This window comes from Lytechinus variegatus, chromosome 3, assembly GCF_018143015.1.
Source record: "Lytechinus variegatus isolate NC3 chromosome 3, Lvar_3.0, whole genome shotgun sequence".
Taxonomy (NCBI): domain Eukaryota; kingdom Metazoa; phylum Echinodermata; class Echinoidea; order Temnopleuroida; family Toxopneustidae; genus Lytechinus; species Lytechinus variegatus.
The window spans coordinates 73,301,762-73,314,605 of record NC_054742.1 but is presented as its reverse complement, the minus strand read 5'-3'; the positions used below and the strand labels follow the sequence as shown (position 1 = coordinate 73,314,605).

Here is a 12,844-nt window from a genome sequence, read left to right as displayed (position 1 = left end):
TCTCTTTGTTATCTCTCGTTGATGCATCATATCCTCATTGATACATAAACGCACTCTCTCTCTCTCGCTCTCTCTCTGCATGGACCTTCATGGTCTCTCTATCGGTGTGTGAGGGTGTGTGTTTGTGGGTGAGGATACGCGCGCGTGGGTGTGTGTGTATTTGGTTTCTCAACGCGAATGTGTGGGAGGGTGTCTGTGTGTGTGCTTCTGATCAGTATTCCTCTCTTTCCTTCTCTCTCTCCCTATCTTTATCCCACCCTGTTGTCAATAATCATCTCACGGTTTTGCTCCACTTTTCATTTCATTTAATTTCGAGTTTATTTTGTGAGGTATTAATTTTATGAGGTATTACAATGTTTGATACCGATAACAACTGCTAATTTCGAGATATGACTGGAAATATTCTCAAAAAAAAATTACCACATCTAACATCATGGTCTATCCATATCTCACATGACATGAATCCATATAAATTCACCATAGCTTTGATGAATTATAATTGTGGAAGGGCTCAAATTAAATGCCAATCAAATTATATCATGCGAGTCCATTCGAATTAGATTCGAATCTATGTAATGATAGTCTTTAATAAGTGTTTTAAAGAAAGATTTTGAAATAAAATATGTAAATCAGATCATATAAATCACATAAAACAAATCCGATCAAATCAACCGGGCATCGTGGCTCAGTGGTAGAGCGTCCGCCTCATGAACGGGAGGTCGTGGGTTCGATCCCCAGCCGAGTCATACCAACGACTTATGAAATCAAGACATTTGCCTTCTGGCTAGGAGCCCATCATTCAGATTCGAGAGCAGTTTTTTCAGACTAAAGTGGCTACCCTGGGTAAATAAAACGTTATTCCTATCATTATAGTCATTAAGTATGTACTACAATGGCATTGGTGGTGTATAATTGGTAAACGTTTATTAATCAAAATATGAGTTGCAATCAAGTATCAAAAAATCTTCGGTAACCATATTCTTAATGGGGTACAGACGGGATAGATACCAAAACAGACTTACCAGGAAGGTAGTTTGGGTTATTTTGCTATCAGAAGAAGATATGAACACATTACTTTTTCAAATGTTGAATAATGTCAGTAACAATACGCAGAGACGTGAATATATAGAGAAGTAATGTTGTTGAATTATGTGTGGGTGTTTGGGTACGGAGTGTATGCGTGGTTATGTTAGTGTGCGGTTGGATGCTTGGAGGGATCAATTAGTGGTGACGGGTTTTCGGTAATGAAATTTGATATCTTCATCTCGTTATTTGCTTACAACCTGTTTTATTTAGAGATGCCCACCCATCCACATACACACGCACACACACCCTCACACACAAAATATGCAAAAATTAACATAGGTCCATGTGCTTGATTTTTTTGCTATAGAGCTTCAAAGTTCACCCAAATTGATGTTCTTAGGAATTGGGCATCCAAAAGAATTTGACATTTTTAGACCGCCAAAGATTACTACAATGGAGAATCTATTTATAGTGCTATTTGTTTGCACTTTTAAGTTTAACAGCACTGTCAGTTCTCAAAAATGGCGTAAAAGATAAAATCCCAATCTAAAAAATGTTAAATTTCAATAACAAACTACAAAAAATACAATAAAAGCTGCACTTAATTCAAAATCCATGTCATTTTCACCAAAATTTGCAGAGTTGTAGAGGAAGGAACACCTAAGAGGCACAAACATTAAAAAATAGGGGTTCATGTGCTTTTTTATAAAACTATTAGCATATTATTAGAGCAAATGTGCTTTTTAAAACACCAGAAATGCGCCGGCGAATGCTTTGTATTTATGTGAAGAAAAAATCAAAACCACTCTACCATTTATTCAAACTCGGGGCAGTACTCGTGATTCTTGGCAGCACTGTAGAGTAAAGTATTTTGAAATTGTAGATAATTGTTTTTTAATGGTCCATGGAATGATTCCATTTTTTAGCTTCATGAAATAACGCATCGGATCTGCAGTTAAAGTGCAGAAGATGAGAAAATCAGCTCATACCCGCAGCTAATTAATCACCTGTGCATCCATTGTGACATCAGCGCGCGAGTGTAAACAATGCGCAGATCATGATGCGCACAAACATAACTGTGGAACGTCCTTAAGGTCCGTACCTCCTTGTTTTCATTAATTCAAAATATTTTTTTCATATATTAGATTAACGAATGTGTCTCGTATGAAAAAGGGAAACAGTTATGTAAGTCTTAAGTTTTCATTTTCGATTGATCAAAAAAAAATCATTAGGCTAGTAATAATTGTATTATCTCATTAAAAATGCTTCTATCTGATAACTTTATATTCAGTAATAATTTCAATTTTTGAACAGATAGAAATTAAAGATCATTTAAAACAAAAACTTGGGTGCGTTTGGGTTGATGGAGTGTGTCTAAATGTGGTAGTGTGAGTGGGCAGGACAGAATGATGGTATGTATCATGGATAAATCTAAATCATATCACCAAACTTAGAATTGTTATACCCACATGAATGCCACAATGGAGTCTTCAAAAATAGATTGGTATACTGGTTTGTGACATTGAATATATCAGATGTAAATAGACTATTTAAATCTAATTTAGGATTTGACTCTGAACACCATGATGACATTTCGATTAATGCAATAGAAATGTATAAGAAATGCTTCTTATTCCTGGTCACGTAGGAGCTTAGACTTTCCAATGACGCCTTCAATATATTATTAGATACTCCTTAAATAGCTCCTTAACCCAGCCCATGTCTTAGATTTTTTTTAATTTGGAAAAGTAATTATCTTTATCCCATTTCCAGTACATTTCAAACGTTTGGATGATTGCGAGTTAAGAAATCTTCCTTTTCTCTAACATGTATTTCAAAATACTATGAAAAATAAAACCGAGGTTCGTTTTTTTCCAAGCAAATATAGTTTATTGGTTGAATGCCAGTATATGTACAATAAATAACACAAAATTCCTTCTGTGCGTGTGTAAGTAGAAGTTTACAACGTATACAAACAAAATAGGATCAATAAAGATCAACTTTGAAGCTTTATGCTATTCATAAGCACAATTTAAAAAAATCGTTATACTGGTATTCTAGTGCAGCTGGAATATTTGTAAAATTAAATCAAATTCATTTCAAGTCGGTCCAATTCTATTAATTTCATTCAATTGTTAAGTATAATGAAAATACATAATGCACATCAAAATTATAATACTTACAGGCCTATTTTGAATACGACAATTTTACTACTGACAGGATTTCCGAGTAAAAGCAAAATTGCTTGATCAAATACGGAAACCCAACAAAAAGCAACTAATTGGCAAAATGAATAGCTATACATTACAATATTTTGTTTGAAAAAGTCAAACTCAGATTTTACAGATAATGGTTGGATGTTTTTAAATCTAAGATAGTCAATCGTTTTTAGATGTCGATCGAGACAATTCCAATTCAGAGTATCTAATTGAATTGAATACTAGTTAATCTAACAATTCTTGAGAATTTTTTTTGTGAGACAAAACAAAATCAAACCCTTGCCTTTCTACTATTCTACTAAATCAGGAAGGACCACGGTGGTTATCCCAGAGCTTCGAATCAAATCGCGCCCTTCCCTTAGGATTAGGAACTGATCGCTTTTAAATAGGGATTTAACCGATTGCGCTGGTCTTCGTACATGATGCATCGAAGCTTTACACTCCCATGCAAAGTGGAATAAATGAATAGAGATGCCTCGAGGTTTTGGGAGAAAGAGGAAGAGAAAGATTGAAGAAAGTGAGGGGCGCTAAAGAAAATATAAACAGAAACAGAGGAAGGGAAATACAAATAAGATAAAAGAGGGTGAGATAAACGGAGAAAAGGATAAGAGAGAAAGAAAGAGAGAAAGAGAGAGCATAGATGTATATAGAGATAATGGTTTCACGTTGTTGCGTTAAATGTATTCTGCACCAGGTCTCAGTATGCTAAAATCAAACCAGAATAGAAAACATAATCTAGGTCTCCAGCTATCAGATATAGCCAAGATCTTTTCCGAGGTAAGCTTATGTAGTATGCCTAGCAAGTGAGTCTTTATTGGAACTCTTGTTGGAATGCTCCCCAGGGAGTGGAGCAGGAGCATATATTGTATGCGAGTATTCAAGGATCTGATGACCGGGGTAATAATTGTAAAGCGCTTAGAGATGTCGTTCCGATGTATTAAGCGCTATATAAAAGCGGATTATTATTATTAGTACTATTATTATTATTATTAATGCAAAAAAAGTTCATGAAATCTGTATCTGTCATTTCAAAAAGCAAGATGTCGTTACTATCATATTCATAATTACATACGTACAGTAAATCTCTATAGATTTAATTCAATTTTATTTTTTTAGCAAAGAAAATAATCGAATTATCTAAATGCAAGATAATGGTTGGATTTTTTAAAATCTAAGATGGGGTTCTATCATTTTTTTTGTCATTAATTCGTGTATAAAAACTGTTGACAACCAAATTATAATATATGATTATTTGTATCATCGTCATCATCATCATCATCATCGACGTCGTCGTTATCATCATTGCCAACTTTTTAAATACCATCACTATCATCACCACCAAATCAGAAATTAATATTCTGCGTTTTTAGTTTCGCACTTTCTTTCGGTAATAACCAGAAATATGGTTTATTAAGCATGCGTGCTGCAGTTATACCAACAAAACACCCATTAAAATTAATACGTTGTTTCGAATAGCACATCGTCGGTCGCTTCTCGTTAATGTGACTGTGGCATAAAGTTTAGATTTCAAAAGCCATTATCTTAACAATGGACTCTTACAAACGTGCAACTACTTACGGAGCCTGTGCTATTTTAAAAGTCGTTAACTCTCTAAAGTGGCCACGTTTATCCTAATGAAATAGGGAGGCCATTATCTTCAGTGTTAACAAACGACATATCCACTTGTTATGATGAATAGGCTTTCCCCATTAGCTTTAGGGTTTTAAAAGAAAAAAAAAATGGAAACACCATGCCCAGGTACTTTGCTTAGTAGATGTCATAGAAACTAGAGTGCAATTTCGAGGTGCACATATCGCTAATACCCTTTTTTCATTAAGTTGTAATGCGGTGCGACATGTATTATCCCAAAGTAATGACCAAAGTACCATAATCTTAGTGATCTGTATATAAGAATATATTATGTCAAATCAAACTTCCAATAGAATCGTGGGTTAAGGTCATGGTTAATGAAAATGTTAATCCTCAATGAGCTGTATTTCAGATCAGAATGATATTGATATCTCTTTGTAACACTGTTCTAGTGATGGTGTGTTTCCTACAAGAAATCTAGATTGTGCTACACTCTATACTCAGGGGAGGTAAATGGGTACCAGGAAGGATTAATTCATTGAATGAAAAATGTGTATTTGATATAGCGGCAACTCGAGCTTAATCAAGGTTGTAATTGGACTTTGTATTGCTCTGTCCTGGCATTGAACACTCTTAAAATATATATACAGTTAAAACATAAATAAATCATTGGACCAACCCTGAGCAGAATATTCCCACTTTGTTTATGTACATATATACACAACAAAAAAAGTAAGTCCCCCTCTTAAACAAACATCAATAATTTCCAAACCAATGCGAGTTTTTAATACATATTTACATGAGCGTGTAGGTAATTTTATAAGCTACCCTCTGAGAAAATGTTATGGACGTATTTTACGTCATGCTTCAGTGAGCACCGTCAGAAGGCAAAAATGTCACTTTTCAAAAGTCACAAGCCAAATATCATCACTTTGATTCCATTTTATTGGAACTTATTCCACATTCTTATCATGAAAACTAGTCAGAAGGCTTATAAAAGGTACTTTCTAAAAGACGATACAACTTTTTTTGCCAAATTTCACGTTTGGAAAATATCGCTTAAGAATTTATTTATATATATATATATATAAATATATATAAAATGATTTATTGGTTGGATGTTTAACTTAAGCTGGTCGTACAGACTGTTTCACCCGAAGGATCATCAGCGACTGGTAGTATGAAGAACACAATTTAGGATACAGAATAAAGTATATACAGAGCATGTGCATTAGGGTATAACATTGGGTTGACAGAGCATGTCAAGTTCCTCCTTGCTGGATATGGATAGCCCTACCCCCCCCCCCACACCTCACTTGTAACCATGCAGTAATGACCCCTAAGTACCCCTTATGTAATAAACAAAGCACATGTACCCCTTCAGTAACCCCATTCATATTTACATGCTCTGTCAACCCAATGTTATACCCTAATGCACATGCTCTGTATATACTTTATTCTGTATCCTAAATTGTGTTCTTCATACTACCAGTCGCTGATGATCCTTCGGGTGAAACAGTCTGTACGACCAGCTTAAGTTAAACATCCAACCAATAAATTATTTATACTCAGCTCCTACACAGTCGAGCACTATTAGATATTGCAGTATATCACTACTCAATTGCTTACCTAAATATATATATATATATATATATATATATTATTATTATTAATGGTTCTGACGGGCACCTAATTGTAGGGTTGTGTGTTTGAATCCCAAAGTAGCCTCGCGTCCTTTGGCAGGGCATTAATCAACACACTCTCCACACTTGTCCTACATTGGTACCCGGTAGGATGTGACAGCCATTGTAGCTTGTCAAGTATTGTTTGCTGCTCAAAGGCGACTATCTTGAGTACTCCACAGAGAGTGGAGGATGTGCATACATTGTGTGCGAGAATGGCTGTTTCAATCCGATGACTGGGGTAAATATAAATATGATACCTACAATGTATGTCTACAATGATAATAACGGACTTGTTCTGTTTCCATAGAGCTATCAGTAGAAGATATGAACATATTACAATGTTACTCAATATACAACGTGAGAAGTAATATACATCGTGGTATGTTGAGGTGCATTTATCTGTGTATGTGTGTGTATGCGAACGTGTGTAAGAGGACGTAGGCGTGGGCAAGGATAGTGCGTGAGGGGTGGTGTGTGTGTGAGTCATGTAAAAAAAAGTGAGGGTGTGTGTTCGCGCACACTTGGCGACGGCTATGTACGATCCTGTTTACCTTATTACTAGGGACTAACAATTATTAGTTCCTATATATCAAACAATAAGTCATATTTCATCGAACCTCAATGGACTTCCAAGGAATATCTGCGACCACCGCATGACAGATCACAAGAGGTCTCATGTGTGCTTGAAGATTTAGAACGAGGGGACAGAGGGAGGAATATAGTGAAAGTGTACGATGAGAGGGAGAGAGGGTATACAATTTGAGGGAAAGGGGGGAGAATACTGCTAAAGAGAGAGGGGGTGTAAGGGAGGGAGAAAAATTGAAGAAAATAGGAAGAGATATGGAAAAGGGGGGCAGAGAAAGAGGAATCTAATTACAATTCCACACGACACAAGTCATGATAGATTTTTTGCGCTTCGCTAGAACGCATGGACGTGCCATTGGTGATTTTGTTGCAATATGTTTTCACATGGAATGGAAAAATCGGGGGGGGGGGGGAATAAACAGTAACTCTGATCATGTCTAAATGTTTCAACATACAGATAGGTGCCAGGTAATTATGAAAACAATAAATAAAACATTTACCATGAAGCTGTTGAATTCCTATTCAAATATGCTTTTTTTTAAGTTAGGATCTTTTTATATCCTGCAATACTAATTTTCAGGTCTGAAGTAGCGAAATTTCATTTTCAAAATCAATTGTCACTTTCGATACTGCTAGGCAAAGAATGAACACATTTTTTTAAAAAGATCAGAAGATATGTTGAGTTCGCGGAAATATCAAAGAGGGGAATAGGTTGCGTACACGCATGGACCTACAACCATAGTGTGCGTGTACATGTTTCTGTGTGTGTTGGAGGGGGGGGAGAGAGATAGAGAGTAGCGAAGGGAGGGGAAGGGGAAAGTGCGTGCATGTGGGTGAGTTAGAGAGAGAGACACACACATACACCAAAACATGCACCTCCTTTAATACCCTTCAGGCTTTATGAATTCACCGAAATTCCTCTAAACGAAATTCAGCGTACTCCTCAATCTCGTATTATATTTTGCCTCAGACGTAATCACGCGGATATTTTATGGAGAAGTTTCCACGCCTGGTTGGCATTTCTCGAACACCCTTTAATGGCATTGACATGTGAGGTACTGATTCAATAAACAACCAGACGTTGGATATCTTGAGGATTTTCCGAGATGAAGTTCTTATTCCGGGGAACAGTTACGATGTGGAAAACATATTTTGAAATAATTATTAGCTGACATCATATTGCCAGATCGCTGAGGTTTGGAAATGCTCCTTTGACTATTTGAAATATACATGAGTGTTTTCGGGAAATTTGTTTTGAAGACTCATAAACAGTCCGATCAAAGATTCTGATGAAAAGTTCACTGCACCTGAGAATAAGTTTAGTACTTGTGTCGATTCACATAGCGTCCTGACACATACAATCACTCTTTTCGTTTGATTCATTTTAGTGTTATTCTTTATTCATTTATATTCCACAAATCACTAATCATCTGAAGAATAATAACATCATCTGCATTTACTAACATAAACAAGTTGAGGAGGTCTACTGAAATACAATGCAAGCATATATATATATATGTATATATATATATATATATATATATATATATATATATATATATAATATATATATATATATATATATATAATATATATATATATGTATATATATATATATGTACATGTATAACTTTACACACACACATATATATATATATATATATATATACACACACAGTGCGTCCCAGAAAAAAAAAGAATCCGAGATTTAGCGATCATTTATCATTACTTAATCATAAATAAAATAGACAAATGACCTACCAAATTAAAGTTTAGAATCTCTTCTTTCATCTGATATTACTTAGATTATTTTTCATTCACGCATAAGTGAGCAAATACAATTTGAAGAAAGGATATCAAAAACTCATTTGGCGGGGCTATCTGGGTTTCAAAAAGAAAACCACATTTGTGAAAAGTTCAATATCTCCTGTTTGATTTGATACCTAAATTACAGAAAATGGTCCAGAAATAACAAAGTTCTGTTAGTTTGAAATAAAGCTTGAATTTCAATAATTTCATAAAATTAAGAGGTTCTCCAGGCTGGCTTTCAAACTCACTCGACACTCTGTTTTGTTGACGATCAGCCATGCATTAAACATGTTAAATCCTTTGTTCACCATGCGAAAGCTTCCGTGGGAAACCGGTGAAAACACGTTTATCTCATGAAATTATGGAAATACAAGCCTTATTTCAAATGACCAGAACTTTTTTATTTCTTGACCATTTTCTGTAATTTAGGTACGAAATTAAAGAGCAGATATTAAACTTAACCAGAAATGTGGGTTTCTTTTTGAAACCCAGATACCCCCCGCCAAATAACTTTTTGGAATCCCTTCTTCGAATTGTTATTGCTCACTCATGCGTGAATAAGAAATAAGTAATATCAGATGAAAGAGGAGATTCTAAGCTTTAAATTGGTAGGTCATTTGTCTATTCTATTTATGATTAAGTTATGATAAATGATCGCTAAATCTCGGTTTCGTTTATTCTGGGACGCACTGTATATATATATATATATATATATATATATTTTATCCACTTGGTGTTGAATTGGATGAGGTTTTCAAGAGTGCTCAATGCCAGGACAAAGTAATATAAACATAATTCCTACATTTTACCACACTGTGAACATGTAATGAGGTATATTGCCCAGTGGGATTTGTAGTTTATGTTGGATGTTCTGGGATATTCTTGTCCTGTAACTGTGTTCCGAAATTTGTTTGCTTCTACTATACGATTGTGGAGAACACATTTGGGCGATGGACATTTGGAGAACCCGGTATCAGAAGTGTCGTGGGGTCGTTTGGTGAGCTGAGGTGGGCCTCGTGCCCGTACGAGTAAATCTTTAGGAGCGCGCCCTCGATGGAAAAATGTTGTAGGGGGTTGAGAAAATATATCTTTCATCTTATTTGATTGGTGTAGAATAAGGAGATGTTTGTGCAGAGTTCGGGAGATGGAGACGGTAGGTGGGGAGTATGTAATTGGATGGGAGACCTTGGTTGATAACAATGTACATGCATAGGTTGAAACACACATTCAATGACATACAATCACCTCGATCCTCCCACGTTTACCGATTCCGGTCAAGTTGAACTTATTAAGTCACGCTCATGACACTGACGGGCGCCTCTGTCACGTGACTTAACAGAATATATCACACCAGACATCCATAATGAGACACATAATACATATTCCAGCCAGGAAGATCCAGGTAAAATGAGTACCACCACTTTATCATTTCATACTTATAAATATACATATGTGTGTGTGTGTGTGTGTGTATATGAGGGTGTGTGTGACATTCTACATGTACAACAGCCCTGGCAACTCTTTTATTTATATATTTTTTTAAAGGAATGGATGAAGAGAACAATGGTAGGCGTAACTTAAAGGGCAAGTCCACCCCAACATAAACTTGATTTGAATAAAAAGAGAAACATTCAACAAGCATAGCACTGAAAATTTCATCAAAATCGGATGTAAAATAAGAAAGTTATGACATTTTAAAGTTTCGCTTCATTTCACAAAACAGTTATATGCACATCTCGGTCGGTATGGAAATGAGGGAACTGATGACATCACTCACTTACTATTTCTTTTGTATTTCATCATATGAAATATAAAATATGTTGATTTTCTCGTCATTGTCATGTGAAATGAAGTTTCATTCCTCCCTGAACACGTGGAATTCCATTATTTTAACATTTTGTGTTTCAGGCAAGGAGGTCCTAATCATCGAATTCGTAAAAATTGAAATATTGTATAATTCAAACGATAAAAAACAAAAGAAATAGTGAGTGAGTGACATCATCGACTCTCTCATTTGGATGTAACTGGCTCGTTCAAGTAACAATTTTGTTAAAAATAAGCGAAACTTTGAAATGTCATAACTTTCTTATTTTACATCCGATTTTGATGAAATTTTCAGCATTGTGCTTGTCTGATTTTTCTCTATTGATTCAAAAGAACATTTTTCTGAGGTGGACTTGACCTTTAAATCAAGGTTCCCAAGAGCTATCTGCCCTTTTTATATTCATTTATATATGTTTAAGGGCAGATAGCTTTGGGGAACCTTGATTTAAGCTACGCCTTCCATTGTTCTCTTGATCCATTCCTTTCACAAAATATTTAGTTGCCAGGGCTGTTGTACATGTATATTTTCACACATTTTGTATACTTCTCCCATACGTGTACTGTATCAAAGCAATAGCTTTGATCCAGCTGAGGCATGGCGGCTTGTCATTGTTCAAAACTAACCTACACCCGACAAAGGAAATTACAATTGGTATAGTGTCGAAAATCTGTCTTTCTGACGGTCAGTCGGATCGGGGTCGCCCTAGCCACTACCCGTCTCTGTGGTCTAGTGGTTAAGGCACCGGCGTTCAAAGCTGGGTCCCGGGTTCGATTCCCGGCAGAGACATTTTTTCGATAAATCTTAGCTGAAAAGTTATGACACTGAAGAACACTAACACCGATAAGCACATGTGGAACAGTGTTTTATGTTGACTGGGGGGGGGGACGACATCTGGCTGAAATGCCATGCTTATTTCTCAGTTTATTTCTCAATTACAAATGTTCTAAAACATTTTTTCTTTTCAAATTTCACATACTAGCACTTTGGTGGTCATTTCATTGGATTCTGTTGGAACTCATTTTAGATGTTTACCAAACCGCCATTTGTGTTTAACCTACATTAAATAACAATATTCCTAATTGCATCCACGTTTCAAATTTACGTACATATCAATCTGCGAAATTAATCATAACTACACTTTATCGATTAGAGGGATCGGTTGATTAGTATTTTTTTCAACAAGAGCATGATTTATTGAATATAAAGTAGGGCTCTTACGTCATCAAAATGCTTCTGGTTTGCGTTTCATCATGTTCATAAAGCTGTTCGTTAGCTGTACGCTCGGTCTTATGGAACACCCAACAGATCCTTGAAAACAAAACTGATTCAAAATGGAAAAAAAAATTATTGTTAAGTAAGTAAGAGCTTAAAAAAAAGATTGTCTGTCATGCGTCATCTCGTTTTGAAACACACACACACATATATATTCTTTTTCGGACAAAAGTAATTAAATGAAATTTGAAACTATTTTCTATCAATATGTTTTTTCTTTGAAAAGGGTTCATTGAACGATAAACAGAAAAGTCTACTGCTTCAGCAGCGACACGAAAACCGACTCTAAAAAGTAATATCAAACTTTAGACATTTTTACACTTTCATTAAACTAATAACCTGGACGCTCACATAGTTAACACGCTTACAGTTTCTAATTAAGATCAATGTTTGGTCATAACAGAATGGCAAAGTTACAATGAAATAGAATAGATGTGACTTTAATTGTTATCAAAATGTAATGCGATTTTTAATCAAAATATTTTAGTTTATCCCATCAGTACAGGAATTATCATTGCATTTTTTTAAATAAATTGCAAATCACCTTGTCTTTCTCATTTCATATTCATACCATAGTGAGATGTTCTTACATTTAAATTTCCAGCTGACTACAAACCTATTAGTGTCGTTGGATTATGGGTAAGGTAGTTGACACTCAAGTTCATAACTTAAGTCGTGAAAACTAATTAGAATAATGATAATAATGCGAAAACATTTTGGGAAATCATAATATACACTTTCTCTTTCATAAACAATAGGAAAATATTTGAAGGAACTTATTTGACACAAAAGGGTACCATCAGTTGATGGTCTCCTCCTCGTGTTAATCAGTT

At 35.3% G+C, this 12,844-nt stretch overlaps 1 non-coding gene across 1 annotated transcript; it reads left to right on the top strand.

Moving 5' to 3' along the window:
• The first annotated feature begins 674 nt into the window (after positions 1-674).
• TRNAM-CAU lies at positions 675-751 on the top strand. The gene has a single exon. It is a non-coding gene; the product is annotated as a tRNA-Met (tRNA).
• The last annotated feature ends 12,093 nt before the right edge of the window (positions 752-12,844 follow it).